This window comes from Gopherus evgoodei, chromosome 21 (assembly GCF_007399415.2).
Source record: "Gopherus evgoodei ecotype Sinaloan lineage chromosome 21, rGopEvg1_v1.p, whole genome shotgun sequence".
In the NCBI taxonomy this organism is placed as follows: domain Eukaryota; kingdom Metazoa; phylum Chordata; order Testudines; family Testudinidae; genus Gopherus; species Gopherus evgoodei.
Window position 1 is genome coordinate 7,142,383 of NC_044342.1, and position 15,377 is coordinate 7,157,759.

The following is a 15,377-nucleotide window of genomic DNA, read 5'->3' on the forward strand; positions in this document are numbered from 1 at the left end:
AGGGATCATTAATTCTACAGTAAAACCTTAGCAGCAACAAATGATCCTTTCAGCAAGAAGTCAGCCAGCCAGCAACTTCTCTGCCTCTCCATATCTTCATCACATGTCAAACCAGTGTCTTCATGAACATGCCTGGAAGGTCTCAAAATTTGTGGTCTTTTGGTCCAAAGTGAGGAGCAAGTTCTAACGTCTTGGAGTTCTCACAGCGAACATCCTGCCAGCACCCCATCTCTCTTTTAGACTGAGGAACCAGAATGGATGCCTCTTATGACCACAGCTGCCATTCATCTGGTGATTCCTGAGATGGGATATATGCACCTAAAAGTGGCAGGTTGAGTGCAGGAAGTCTGGGAAATCACACAATAAGCAGAGATTTAGATATGAATAGACAAAATGTATTCCCAGTGCAGGGAGGTCCACTAGGGATCTATTAACCCAATGGCATTGGCCCAGATTTATAGCTATTCACAAGTGCATGGTGCCCAGCTTGGTGTTCTGTGAGTCTGATTTTCAGAGTATCTGAGCACTGGTGAATCTAGCAGAAGTGAGTTAGACCTGTGTATGAAGCTAGTTATTCGGAGCCTGAGGTGCCCAATATCAGCAGAGCATGAGTACAGAGTGGGTGTATAATGCTGCTGGATCCGAATGGAATAATCTCTCACACAATTTTCCCTCACCTTGCACAGGCACGAATGACAGAGAAAACACAAGGCAGGAACACTCACATCGCTTAAAAAAACAAACAAACAAACAAAAAAACAGAAGCAATAGATTACACAGATGTCAAAAAAACTAAACTCACCTGAGGTCTTTTTGCCGAGTGCAGATCATGTGAGGATTTCAAACTGACATGCAGTTTCTGTACACATGCAGGTGACAAGACCTTCTATCCCTAAAAAAAGCACATCAAATTAGCCTAACTCTGAATAGGCAAATCCTGCTAAATACAAAGGGATATGAATGGATGTAGATCTGACAGAGAAACCTAATCTTTATCGAGATGAATAAGAGCCTTCTTTTATTTTAATCCAAGAGGACTCACTTATACCAAGAGAATGGATGGTGTAACATTCTGTTACCTTTAGGATTTGATCCCTGAAGTTCACTCTGCCTAACAATCTGTGTCACTCATTCACCAACACTTAATGCCACATATGTTTGTGTACAATGAGGGACAGATCTTCCTCGGGTGTCAACCACCTTCAGAAAAGAGCTACCAGAATGAACTGAGGTCTGGAAAACTAGTCTTATAACAAGGAACTTAATCTATTTATTTTACTAAAGAGAAGGTTAAGAGGTCACTTTTATCATGCAGATGTTATTAAGCTTGGGACAGGAATGACTGGGTCCCTGTTATGCTGCAGATAAGAGAAGATGATCATAATGGTTCTTTCTGGCTTTAAATCTATGAATATACAAAGTTTATTGAGGAAGATCCTAAATAAAGTTCTGACCTTTACTTCATGTTATTCACATTAATTATTTAGGCTGTGGTTTTCCAAAGTAACTAATGAAGCCAAAGACTCAATTCTGATTGAAATTCAATGGCTATTGGGTGCCTAACTCCCTTAGACTCCTCTGAAAACTCCAGCCTAAACTCTTTACCATATACAATATAAAATGGGATCTGGAACTCCTAACATAAAGATGAGTGTTCAGTGTCAACAGGTTAGATTGCTGAGTAGATTAAGATCAGCAGGGCAACAACATTCATGTTGGCTATAAAGCACTGGACCATAGGATCATTCCCACCATCTCTCTGGCTCAACGCATATTTAATAATATCTCCAATGTGGAAGAGTTTTAACAAGAGAAATTCAAAGATATCCACATCCAGGTATTCCAGAGCCCAGTGGGTAGAACACTCAGCCGAGAGGCAGGGAACCCTTATTCAAATATCTTCTCCTCAGGCCAAATGGGAAATTCAACTGGAATAGCCAACATCTTGGGTGAGTTGCCTAATCACTGGACTAAAGGGTATGAAGGAGGTTATGGTTATGTCTTTCCTGTCCCTCCAGCTATTTTGTGTGGAGTTAGGTGTGTTCCCAGACTGGGACCCACAGGCCAGATAGGCGAGTGCAGCATGCTGGGGATTAAACCTGAGATTGGAGTCCAGGTGTCTGCTTGATGCAGCAGTGTACACGTTCAGAAGCAGAAACTAAAGTACCTAGGGGACTTTCACAGCAAAAATGTAGGTGCTGAGTTAGTTTAGGCACCTACAAAGTGGGGCAGCAGCCATGTGGGGTTTCATGGCTTGCAGCAGTGCCTAAAACTGAGATATTGGCACCTCAGTCCCTTTGTGAATCTGGGTGCATGTGCCTCCAAGATAATTGCTAGAGAACACTGCTATCATTGATGCCCTGAAGGGACATACAGGCTGGGATTCTTAAAGGTGGCTAACTCACTTAGTCCCCACTGAACAGTCCAGGCTAACAATTATCTTCTGAACTGCAGAGTCCTTCCTTTAGCAATTCTTCCTTTATTAATATCTAGGGGGAAAATTTTAAACAACATTTTTGTCTGCACTCACACTTACTTTCATTGATGCAAATCAGAGTCTAAGCTGAACTCCAATCCAAGTAACTGAGAAAAGAGACCAACATTTGGGCTCAATCCTGAAAGCCTTGAAGTCTGTATATGGAGAGACTGGTTCTCCTCTCTCTTACTTCAACTCTTATTCTTTGCACTATGAGATTGCCAAAAAAATCTTCATCAGAATCAGGCTCCCATTGTGCTGGGCTCTATACAAATATATACTAGGACATGGTCCATAATTACATGCATTACAGTCGCGTCTAGAAGCCCCAGTTGAGAACAGGATCCTTTTGTGTTGGACAAACACATAGGAAAAGACAATCTCTATCTCACACTTTTGTCAATCTAGATAGACAAGATAGACAAAGATTGAGAGGGGAAACAGATGCAGAGAGAGGAAGTGACTGGTCAGCAGCAGAACCAGAACTCAGGAGTAGAACCAAGCTCTTCCGAATTCTACTTACTAGACTAAACTCTATCTCAATAAACTATGCTTCAAGCCTGTCTTAAGACAGGCCATTCATAGCTCAAAGGAAATAATTTCATTAGCTTTTCTGAGAGTTGGATCAGGCCCTAACTGGACAAAGCATAAGAATGTATCTAAGTATGCTGCTGGAAAACTGTGTCCGTTGCTGGTGTTCACAATTAAAGAAGGATGTTGCTAAATTGGAGAAGGTTCAGAGAAAAGTCCTGAAAATGATTAAAGGATCGTAAAATATGCCTTATAGAGATAGACTTGAGGAGGTCAGTCTATTTAGTTTAAGAAAGAGAAAGTTAAGGGATGAGTTGGTTACAGTCTATAAGTATCTACATGGAGAACACATATTTAATAATGGGCTATTCCATCTAGCAGAGAAAGGTCTAACTTGATCCAGTGGCTGGAAGTTGAAGCTAGACAAATTCAGACTGGAAATAAGGTGTAAGATTTAATAAAGTAATTAACCACTGTAGGAATTACAAAAGGTCATGGTAGATTCTCCATCAAGGGAAATTTTTAAATCAAGATGGGATTTTTTTCTAAAAGATCTGTTCTAGGAATTATTGTGGAGAAGTTCTATGGCCTATGCACTCCAGGATGACTAGGTGATCACAATGGTCCCTTCTGACCTCGGAATCTCTGAATCCATTAATGTATATGGCACCTCTTTTGTATCTCACGCAGGGTTAAGGAGTGAGGTTGTGCTTCTGTCAGGGACAAGCATTTCTTTGGCTTTTAGTGTTTCTTATACCTTCCCCCATCCCCACCCTACCCGCCTCACCCGTTTTGACTGGTTGCTTGATCTTATCTAGGAAAAGGAGTTGAGGCAGGACTGTCCTTCTAGTGTATACTCATATACTGAACTCCCACTCTACCCAGCAACACTGCAGCTCTATCTCTTATCTCCTTTCACATCATCTTTTTGTGGGCAGACGTAACACACGGTGTCTTTATTCTTTGTTCACCAGGATATAAGTGCTTTAAGGATATAAAAATATCAAATGTCAAATGGGTAAAAAAGACGCAAAATATAAGCAGACATACAGTCCTGAATAGTACATTATCATTACTAATACTCTTAACACCTGCTTTCTTCACATAACATCCAGGGCCCCATTTCAGCACCTAATTCCCTTAGGCCCTTTAGGAAGAATGTCTTAAGATTAAGACCCTAGAGTAAAATATAATAATTATAACTGATCTAACTTTGACACTTTTTTCCTAATGTAGATACACGGCAAAATCATGTAGCTTGATTTATCTCGTGGAGTTGTGGCTAGGCTAAAAATCAAGTGAAAATTTGGGTTTACCTAGCATGCATTAGCTCGAACTATACTCAATGCCAATTCAAGTTCAGTCTAAATCTCTAGCGTTGGGATTCGTTGCGCTTTGATTTTCAAATTTAATGCTACTCAAATTCGAAAGCTTACATTGCTTTAAGTAGAAATAAATCAAGGATGGATATCAACATAATGAGCCAGGTCCTCAGCTGGTGTAAATTGAAATAGTTCAACTGAAGCCAACTGAGATACACCTGTTTATGGCACCTAACATTTTGGCCCTATAAACTGTTTGCATGAGTGCTTTTATCTAGACCAGGGATAAGCAACCTTTGCATGCGGCCCATCAGGGACATTCACTGGCAGGCTGGGATAGTTTGTTTAACTTCAGCAACCACAGATTCGGCCGATCGCAGCTCCCACTTGCCATAGTTCGCTGTTCCAGGCCAATGGGGGCTGCAGGACGCAGTGGCCAGCACATCCCTGGGCCCGTGCCTCTTCCCACAGCCCCCATTGGCCTCGAAATGTGAACCGTGGCCTGCGATTGGCTGAATCTGCAGATGCTGAAGGTAAACAAACCATCCCAGGCTGCCAGCAGATCTTCCTGATGGGCCGCATGCCAAAGGTTGCTGATCCCTGATCTAAACTAAATTGATTGTCAATTGTGTATCAGTGTCAACAAGTTGAAAGAACTCAAAATATCTAGATAGTGCAGTCTCCACAATTCTTCGATTTATATTATAATTTTATTGAAAAAAGATAAAACCTAGAAATGGTTACATTGCATGAGAAACTTGAATTTTCCCTAGTGTTCTTGTCAGAGCAGTTTTCACATTTTTATTTTTCAAGCTGTAGATGATGGGGTTCAACATCGGGTTCAAGATGCTGTACTGGATGGAAAAGAGTTCATCTAGAAACAGGGAAGCAACCGAACTGGGTTTCATGTACTGGGAAAGAGCTGTCACAAACAATAAAACCACCACAATGAGGTGGGAGCTGCATGTAGAGAAGGCTTTATGTCTTCCCTCCGTGGAGCATATTGGGAGTATAGTGGAGATGATGTGAATGTAGGAGACCAGGGTGAAGAGGAAGGAGCTGAAACCAAATATCACAGCAGAAGAAAGAAGAGCTATTTTATTGGTGAAGGTCCCAGTACAAGACAGTTGTAATAGCAGAGGGAGCTCACAGCTGAAATGCCTGATTTCATTGGGCCCACAGAAGTGTAACTTTAAAACAGGGACAGTGCTGACCAGTGAATACAAGAACCCCATTGTCCAGGAACCACCCACCAAATGTCTGCTCACTCGTTTGTTCATGGTCTCCACATAATGCAATGGGTGACATATGGCAGCGTATCTGTCATAAGCCATTGCTGAGAGCACAAAAACTTCAGTACCAGCTGAGAGCAGGATGAAGAACATCTGGGCAAGGCAGCCATTGACAGAAATGGTTTTGTGCTTTGCTAGGAAATTCACCAACATCTTAGGGACAATGGCTGAGGAATAAAAGATATCAACAAAGGACAAATGAGACAGGAAGAAGTACATGGGGGTGTGGAGGTGAGGATCAGCCCTTATCACCAGCATAATTATCAAGTTCCCTACCAGAGTGATTAGGTAAATAACTAAAAACACCAAGAAGAGGAAAAATTGAAGTTCTGGGTATTTAGAAATTCCCACAAGAATAAATTCATTCACATTGGTTTGGTTTTCCATTCACATTTAGTGATCTGTATGAAGAGAAAAAGAAATGAAATTAACTAACATAACAGGTTATGGAAATTCAATGAGATAGATAGATAGATAGATAGATAGATAGATAGATAGATAGATAGATAGATAGATAGATAGAACCCAAGTGAGATTTTGAAGCCAGGGGGACTCGGACAAATTCACATTTCTAATTGAACACTCTAAGTTGGATAAAAATAAAGTGAGTCCTATTCCATGTGGATTTACACAAATATTTTCTTTGATTACACTGGTGTCAACACCGTATCCAATTAATTCTCCTATTTGACCCCATTTCTCATGTTGTGAGCCATACAAGAAAGATCTGCTTTTAGAAACCTCATGTAAACCCTTTTTTTCTAAACCAGATCCCATATCATCCATCCACTGCACTGTGTTGGCTTACAGGTAGACAAAAAGTACCTAAATTGAAAATAACCTTCCAACCACTGCTGTTTTTTGTCAGATAACTTTGTAAAAGAGGCACAGTGATTGGTATAAATAAGTCTCATTAACTCCTGTGTTATTCTAGCTTTTCCCCAGCACAACTACAATGACTTGAGTGGAATGGGCAGTGGTGAATTGAGCCCCATAAGTGATAGGTGATAGGGAAAATCAACCCCCCTTGCATAAATCTAAGATACATAGCTTATAATAAATCATAAGTATAAGCCCCAGGCCTTAAGACTGCTAACACATAAGGAATAAGTTGCTATATTAACCACTGTGGAACTGCACTCCCAGAAGGCAGTTTCATTATACACAAACCATGATCATGCTGCTAGCATAAGGGAAAAACTCAAAGAAAGTTCCCTAATATCCAGCTCATCACTGCCCTAAAGTAATATATTAAAAAGCTTGCGTTAGCATAAATAATCCAAGCATCAGCATAGAAACAGCTGGCCGGAATCGGAAACTGGACACCAGACACTGAATCCCAAAGGGGCCTTGCGAGGCTGGTCAGCCTGACCGCAAGTAGGGTAACTGAACTGTCAGGGTCTTCTGACAATCACGTAAACATCCATGAGGAAGTGAAAAGATAAGGCTTGCAATTTTACATATGTTATACCATATAAGGATGATATTAATTGTGCTTCTGCAATGTATGCCATATGATAGCCAAATAAGGTTGTGATTTATGTGTAAGCAAGATATGATAATTTGCGGTTTTAAGTTTTATAAGCACTGGTGAAAATCAGTTCGGGAGAGCAGCTTAACCCTTGCTAGGGAATATGCTGTCTCTCCGTGTGTGCACACATGTATTGACGATATATCAATAAAAGGAGCCTCAGGCTGTCTGATCAAATTAACAAGGTGGTGGTCTTTTCCCCAACATAGATTTGCAAATCGAAGATGTTTTTCACTAGTTTCCAACCCTGAACATTAAACATGGGATATGTACATCAGGATTGTTCTCTCTTTCTAGTGTAATGTTATTGGCCAAGATTTGCCAAAGTAGATGGTGATTTTGATTTTCTCAGATTTGGCTGGTTGACTTGAGAAACCATAAAGTGGCTTGATTTTCATAAATTGCTGAGTATCCTGGTCTGAAATTCTGACACATATTTGACTCCATTGTCTACACACATTCTGCCGTCAACCAAATCCGTGTAACCCCATTGACATAAAAAATCAATCCCAATAGATATTTTGGTTGATGACACACAAGAGGGAGGAGAATCTCAAACTTCCTTAGCATCACTATCTCTCCATCTCATTTTTGGTCAGTAACCTCAACAGATGCTGAAGAGAATGGAGATGACGTGAGCTGAAGGATGGGATTGATTGAAAAGTAGGTGTCCTTGATACATAAGCAAATGGCAGAATAGAACAGCACTTCACAGCCCATTTCATTGAGCTGGATTTGCTGGATGGACCCCTGCACCCATGTGTGGAGTCCTGCTGAGGTAAATGGAGTTCTGGATAGGCACAGGAGTCCATTTGTACAGATCCAATTACCACACCAGGGCCAAGATCTGTTGTTCTGTGACCAGTTACGGATGCCTCTCAGAGCGCTCTTTCTGTTTAGCTGATTGATTATGAAATCCTCAGCACGCACATGTTACTAACAAAAGCAATCATGTATTCTTCTTATTACAGCCATTGTCTTCCCTTCCATTTCCAACTGAGGACACCAGTTCTCATCCTGTCCTAATATGGACTATAAGTTCTTCAGGACAGAGCCTTTGCCTTTTGAATAGTCTCTAGAGCCATACCGAGGAAATGGCACAAATATTTGGCATGTCTTATAAATGACTGGCTAACACTTTTAAACTTGAGTGCCTACAGTTAGGCATTGAAATCTGCATGTAGGCAACTCAGTAACTGACCTGATGCTCAGAGACATAAAGCACCCACAAATCTCTGTGGATATCAATGGGAGCTCAAAGTGCTCAGCATCTCTGATAAGCAGGCAATGTATCTAGAGTGATGATGCATTGTATTTTTTTGTACAAAATATTTTTATTCAAAATTTCCCATTTTTACAGTGAAAATCTGACCCTCCAAAACATGAACAAAAAAATCTGGTTCAAAAGCCCAAAGATGTTTTTTATTCATCTTTTCAAACACAGAAATCAACAACAAAAGGATTTCAAAAGAAAATCAGTTTTCCATAGAAATGTTTTCTAAAGTTTGATTTTAGCTTTCAGCCAAAATAATAATAATAATAATAACAATGAAAAATTAAAATAAACAAATGAAAAACAGAAAACAAAGCAAACATTCAAATCCTCATCAGATTTTTTTAATACATTTTTTTGCCAGAATCTGGGAATGGTTGACAGGGGATGGATCACTTGATGATTACCTGTTCTGTTCATTCCCTCTGGGTCAGCTGTCATTGGCCACTGTCGGAAGACATGATACTGGGCTAGATGGACCTTTGCTCTGATCCAGTATGGCTGTCCTTACATTCTTTAAATTTCCCTTGAAAAACTATGGGAAATTTTTGACCAGCTCTGACTGTTATTACTAGTTTTGATGGTGGTAATTTGGCAGCTGACTGTTTTAAACATGCATTTTGAATTGTCCTAGAATAGAGACTTTTGAGGAAGAAGGCCTAAATCCATATTCTATTGACTTCCCATGGCAAAATTCCCATGGCTTCACTAGGGTAAATTTGACCCCGTGTGTTCACATGAAGCTGCCTTCTTCTAAAGTGCTTTCACATCTGCTGGGGGCAAGTTCTAGATGTGATCTAGGTATTACTAGTCTTTGTCTAGCTTCTTCCTGTTTCTATACTGTCTTGCATATTGTGTAGTGACCAACACCTACATAAACTGTGTATAAATTGAAACCAAATCTGAATGTTATCATTTTCCATCCACCTTGTATGGAGAGGTATAAATTCTGCCATGTGGCAGAGGCTTCAAGACAGGGCAAACCCAGTGATTCAGATTCTCAGTTCAATGGAACTGCACCAGTTTATACTAGTATAAGAATCAGCCCAATGTATTTACCAAAATGAGTGGTGTGGAAAAAGTCTACTCACCAAGATAAGTTGATAGTCTCCTTATGATTTCTCTAGGCTTGTTATCACCCTTCCATGAAATTATCCCTGTGTCCTCAATATGGGTGACTAGTGCTAGAAAGACTGAGTGAATTGGTTAGCAGAAAGATAACTTTCCTACAAAGAGATGAAAAATCAACCAAAGCTTTGTGTTTTGGCTACATTTTTTTAAACAAACTGAATCAAATAGATAGGCAGTGAAACAACCTGATCCAAAGTGTTCTATAGAAGTTTTTTCTAGCTTTGTTTAATATTCTACTTCTCTGGGACTATAACCTTTCTATAGCTATGTGATTATATAAAATAACCTGTCAATTTTTTATCAGAGGGGTAGCTGTGTTAGTCTGGATCTGTAAAAGCAGCAAAGAATCCTGTGGCACCTTAAAGACTAACAGACGTTTTGGAGCATGAGCTTTCATGGGGGAATACCCACTTCGGCACCCATGAAAGCTCATGCTCCAAAATGTCTGTTAGTCTATAAGGTGCCACAGGATTCTTTGCTGCTTTTACTGTCTATTTTTTGTATGATTTCTAGTCTTTGGCCTTTAATCTTCCTGAAAATCATGGCCTGTATTATACGTGTGTGCATTCATTTTCAAGAGCCATATTTTGGACACTGGTTGTCATCTTCCTCCTCCTGATATCTTATGAATCTTCATATTATTGTTATTTTTATTACCCCGTTAGCACTAGGGGATCCCATCTGAGATAATGGCCCCATTCTCTACCCCCGCCCCCTGGCAGGAACCTTTCCCACTTGCCTTCCCAGTGCTGGAGCCTTTCTTTGCAGCATCACAATTACACATGGGCACAGCCTGTCTTTCACTCTGGCATATAACTACATGTGTACTGTACTCTACATGCTGCTATACATGTAGGCATGCCTGACATGCAGGACTTGCCCTTGAAAGCTTGTCTGTACCTGCCCCAATAAACAGAGAAAGAAAATGTTATTTCACAGCCATGGAATTCCTATACATAGTGAGGTCAACTTCAGCACAAGACCCACCTTCCTAGCAGACTGAGGTCTCTCTCAGAATGACAAATCCTCTGCCAATAAAGCCAAGGATTTTTGAGAAAGAATCTTCAGGGTGCCACCTCCCCTGGCTCTGATGGGTTATGTTAGCCAACATTAGCTTTGCAGTCCTGGCTGATCCCTGGAGAGGGCTGACCTGCTAATTTCCACAGGGAGATACAGATTCTGAGGATAAGGTTCAGTGTTCGCAGATAAGAGTTTCTTTTGAAAGGGAGCATACCTTTATAGATGTAGCAGGCTAAAAAGGAGTAAAATAAAAGCAAACTCACCTAGCTTCCAGAAAGAGATCATTGACCTTCGGACTTGTAATGCATACTCCCTGCCACAGATAGATAAAGAGACAGATTGATTGTGACACCCTCACTGAAGTTGAAAAGCGCTTTACTTAATGATGCCTCTGAAGTTAATGGAACTATATATAATGTATATGTAAATAATGTATATAACATACAATGGAATTGGGAGTAAAGTACTAGTTGTAGTGACTTTGTTATCACCATATAGCCTTGAAAGAAAAATCTTTCTCTCTCTCTATCCCCATACAGTTTATCTATCTATCTATCTAGTTAATATCTCCCTCCCTTCCTTCTCTCTGTCTCCTTCTCTCTCTTTATCTCTGTGTCTCACAAATACAACATGCAACACCATCAGCTATCCTTTACCCTGCAAAGTCAGCTCTTGCAGGGTGAGGGGGCTATATGTGGGTGTTGATCAAATTTATATACTTCTCTTCGCTTGGAAAAATATATCCCTCTCCTCTTGGAAAATAAAATCCTTTATTCATCTGACTCTAAGAGCAAGAGTTAATTACTTCTGGGGAGTCCAAACACTTTCTGGTTTCCTCTGGGACAGGAATCTCTTGCGTAGAAAGCTAACAGTGTTCTGCATCAGTAATGAATGAGTATTTTGCAATGGGAAATATGACAGACCCAGAAAGCTCTATATACTTTGATTTATTTATTTATTTATTTCTAGATATGGACTAGATCCTTAGATAATGTGAATCACAGCCTCTACAGTGAAAACAATGGCACTGCGCTGCATTATACCAGCTGAGTCATTGGGCCAGGTTTCTAATAACAATTATACATTATCCCAGTGAATCTGCTCTTGGTAATGGACAGTGATTGTGAGGCAGGGCAGTGCTATTATTTCCATATACAGAGGGATATTTGGGGTCATGGCGGATAATTAGCTGAACATGAGCTCCCAATATGATATTGTGGCCAGCAGAGCTAATGTGATTCCAGGATGCAGAAAAAGGGGGAATCTTGGGTAGAGGTTATTTTACCTCTCACTTTGGTACTGGTGAGACCCCTGCTGGAATAGTGTGTCCAGTTCTGGGGCCTACAACTAGAGAAGGATGTTGAAAAGTTGGAGAGGAGTGAGAAAACAACTATGAGAATGATTAAAGGATTAGAAAACATGCTTTACAGTGAATGACTCAAGGAACTCAGTCTATTTATCTTAACAAATAGAAGGTTATAGGGTGAGTTGACTACAGTCTATAGCATCTCGCTGGGGAACAACTATTGAATAATGGGTGTGATGACGACAAACTAGGTGCCATATCTTGCCAAGTCTGTAGGTGTTAGCGGAGCACTGACAAATTCATAGGAATTCAGACCAGCCAGTGGCATGGGAGCACTTTTTCTAGTGCGGGTGCTGAACCCCGTGTGTTCAAAATTGTGAACAACGTGCAATTCCTGCTTACACCACATGGGAGTAGCACAGCTCTGGGATTCTCCAGCATCGCAAAATAATTGTAGCTTTGTTCAGACAGCACCAGCAAACTTTTCACAGTAAAACCTGGGGATGCTGCAGCACCCCGACACCCCTAGTTCCCACACATATGAGACCAGCTCACTTGTATGTTAATATTCTTAAAGACAGATGTTAGACTTGTAAAGATGCGTTTAGTGTTTAAGTTGCTGCATGTTTGATTCATATTTGTGATGCCTATATCTCATGCTATAAGGTAATATGTAAGTTTTGTTTTATAATTGTAAAAATGCCTGCTATGAATTTTTGAACATAAGCAGGAAGAGTGGTTTTCCTGTCCATCAAGAAGGACTCTCAAAACTAAACGGTCCATTGTAGGACAAAGCTTTGTTGACTGCCCCATCTATCCACGAAGAAGTTACATGCAGGAGCTGCCATTCCATCAGTTTGAATTCTGGGGGAAGGGCATGTAAAGAAATGGCTCTCTCTTTGCTGTTTGAACTCTTACAAGGGCTGGTGTTCACGAACAAAAAGCAGATATCCCCAGGGTTATCCCTAAAACTCATTCAGTGAACAGATTGCTACACTTCAGTCACCCTTTGGAACCACCTATTATTCATCTGTGCCTATATGTTGCCTGCTGTAACTTGTAAATAACTCTCTCCTTTTTTCCTCTAGTTAATAACTCCTTAATTAGTTTATTATTGGATTAGCTACTAGTATTGACTTTGGCGTGAGATCTAAAGTACAAATTGATCTGGGGTAAGTGACTGGTCTCTTGGGACTGGGGTCAACCTGAATATTTTGTGTTTTTTGACGTAATTAACCATTTATCACTAAGTCCAGCATACCTGGGTGGCAAGATAGACAGGAGGTCCCAACGAGACTGTGTATGAATCCATAGTAAGACTGTTACTTTGATTCACAGGCATTCACATTTGTTACTGGGTTGGTGAAATGTAATTATAGAACAAACCACACATTTGGGGTGTGTGCCCTGCTTTTAGACAATCTGTCCTGAGGTTGATGAACCTTTCATGGTTGTGAATCACTCCAGACAGCTTGACAATAGGCTCTTCAATGTAGCAGAGAAAAGTATACATAATCCAATGGCTGGAAGTTGAAGATAGCCAAATTCAGATGGGAAATAATGCATGATTTTTTAACAGTGAGAGTAATTAACCACTAGAACAATTTAACAAGTGTTGTGGTGGATTTTCCATACTGACAATTTTTAAATCAAGATTGGATATTTTTCTAAGAGATTGGTTCACAAGTGAAGAACCAGTGTTAATAGGGCCAATTCAGTCAGGGTGGATGTAGTCCACTCCCAGTTATAGATGAGGAGGTGTCAATTCCAGGAGAGGCAAAGTTGCTTCTGTAATGAGCCAGCTACCCCCAGTCCCTATTCAAGCCCAGATTAATGGTGTTAAATTTGCAAATGAATTTTAGTTCTGCTGTTTCTCTTTGTTACTCCCTTCTCTTCATGCGTCATTATAAAATAGCTGCATCTGTAACTTTCATTCCATGCATCTGAAGAAGTGAGGTTTTTTACCCATGAAAGCTTATGCCTAAATAAATCTATTAGTCTTTAAGGTGCCACTGGACTCCTTGTTGTTTTCTTAGAGAATATATAAACACCTTTGTCCATACACCAACCATAAGCTGTCTTCTAAACTGTGTCTTTATAGCCACTGTGTAATGCAGTGAGCCACATATGGCATCGTATCAGTTGTAAATCCAGGATGAAAAGGTGAAAGCTTCAGCACCAGCTGACAAAATCTTTTATATATAACAACAGAGTTTACCTCCCATGGCCATCCCTTGCTCTCTCCCTTGATTCACAAATTTCTTCTCCAGCTTCCTCGACAAAGATAATGAGTTGGAAATGTTGGGGGGAGGAGGAAAATTTAAAAAAAAAATTATAATGTTTTGCTAGTTTAGTTGAAATTCAGATTTTGGTCCAAAAACATAAGAAAAGACAGAAAACAATTATTTTGGGGGGGCTAATTTTCAGTGAAATTTTGAAATCAATAAATGTTGAACATCTCTAAAAATGAATACACATTGTACACCATACTGTACTTTAAACATTTGTAAAAGCAGCAAAGAGTCCTGTGGCACCTTATAGACTAACAGACATATTGGAGCATGAGCTTTCGTGGGTGAATACCCACGAAATACATCGGATGCATGTAGTGGAAATTTCCAGGGGCAGGTGTCTCTAGCCTGCAAGCAAGAAGCAGGCTTAGAGATAATGAGGTTAGTTCAATCAGGGAGGATGAGGCCCTCTTCTAGCAGTTAAGGTGTGAACAACAAGGGAGGAGAAACTGCTTTTGTAGTTGACAAGCCGTTCACAGTCTTTGTTTAATCCTGAGCTGATGGTGTCAAATTTGCAGATGAACTGAAGTTCAGCAGTTCCTTTTTGAAGTCTGGTCCTGAAGTTTTTTTGCTTCAGGATGGCTACCTGTAAATATGCTATTGTGTGTCCAACGAGTTTGAAGTGTTCTCCTACAGGTTTTTGTATATTGCCATTCCTAATACCTGATTTGTGTCCATTTATCCTTTTCCGTAGGGACTGTCCAGTTTGGCCGATGTACATAGCAGAGGGGCATTGCTGGCATATGATGGCTTATATTACATTGGTGGACGTGCAGGTGAATGAACTGGTGATGGTGTGGCTGATCTGGTTAGGTCCTGTGATGGTGTCGCTGGTGTAGATTTGTGGGCAGAGAAGGTATCGAGGTTTGTTGCATGGATTTGTTGCCTACTCTGCCCACATATCTACACCAGTGACACCATCACAGGACCTAACCAGATCAGTCACACTATCACCAGTTCATTCACCTGCACGTCCACCAATGTAATATCCTTAATCACAAAGTGTGCCACCTCACATGCACACATACAAGCCAAAGGATCAGAGTGATATTGGAAAACCTGCATGATAGTTGCTATTTTGTGCATTTATTAGTTACATTATGGGCCAGATCTTCAGCTTGTATAAAGCAGTGTAGCTCAATAGACTGCAATACAGTGACACCATTTTACACCAGCCTGGAGTGTGGCTCTGTTTATTTACTCA

The 15,377-nt window shown here is 40.4% G+C and overlaps 1 pseudogene; it reads right to left on the bottom strand.

Annotated features, from left to right (window-relative positions):
• Positions 1–5,069: 5,069 nt before the first annotated feature.
• On the bottom strand, positions 5,070–6,014 carry LOC115637847 (annotated as a pseudogene).
• Positions 6,015–15,377: the final 9,363 nt, after the last annotated feature.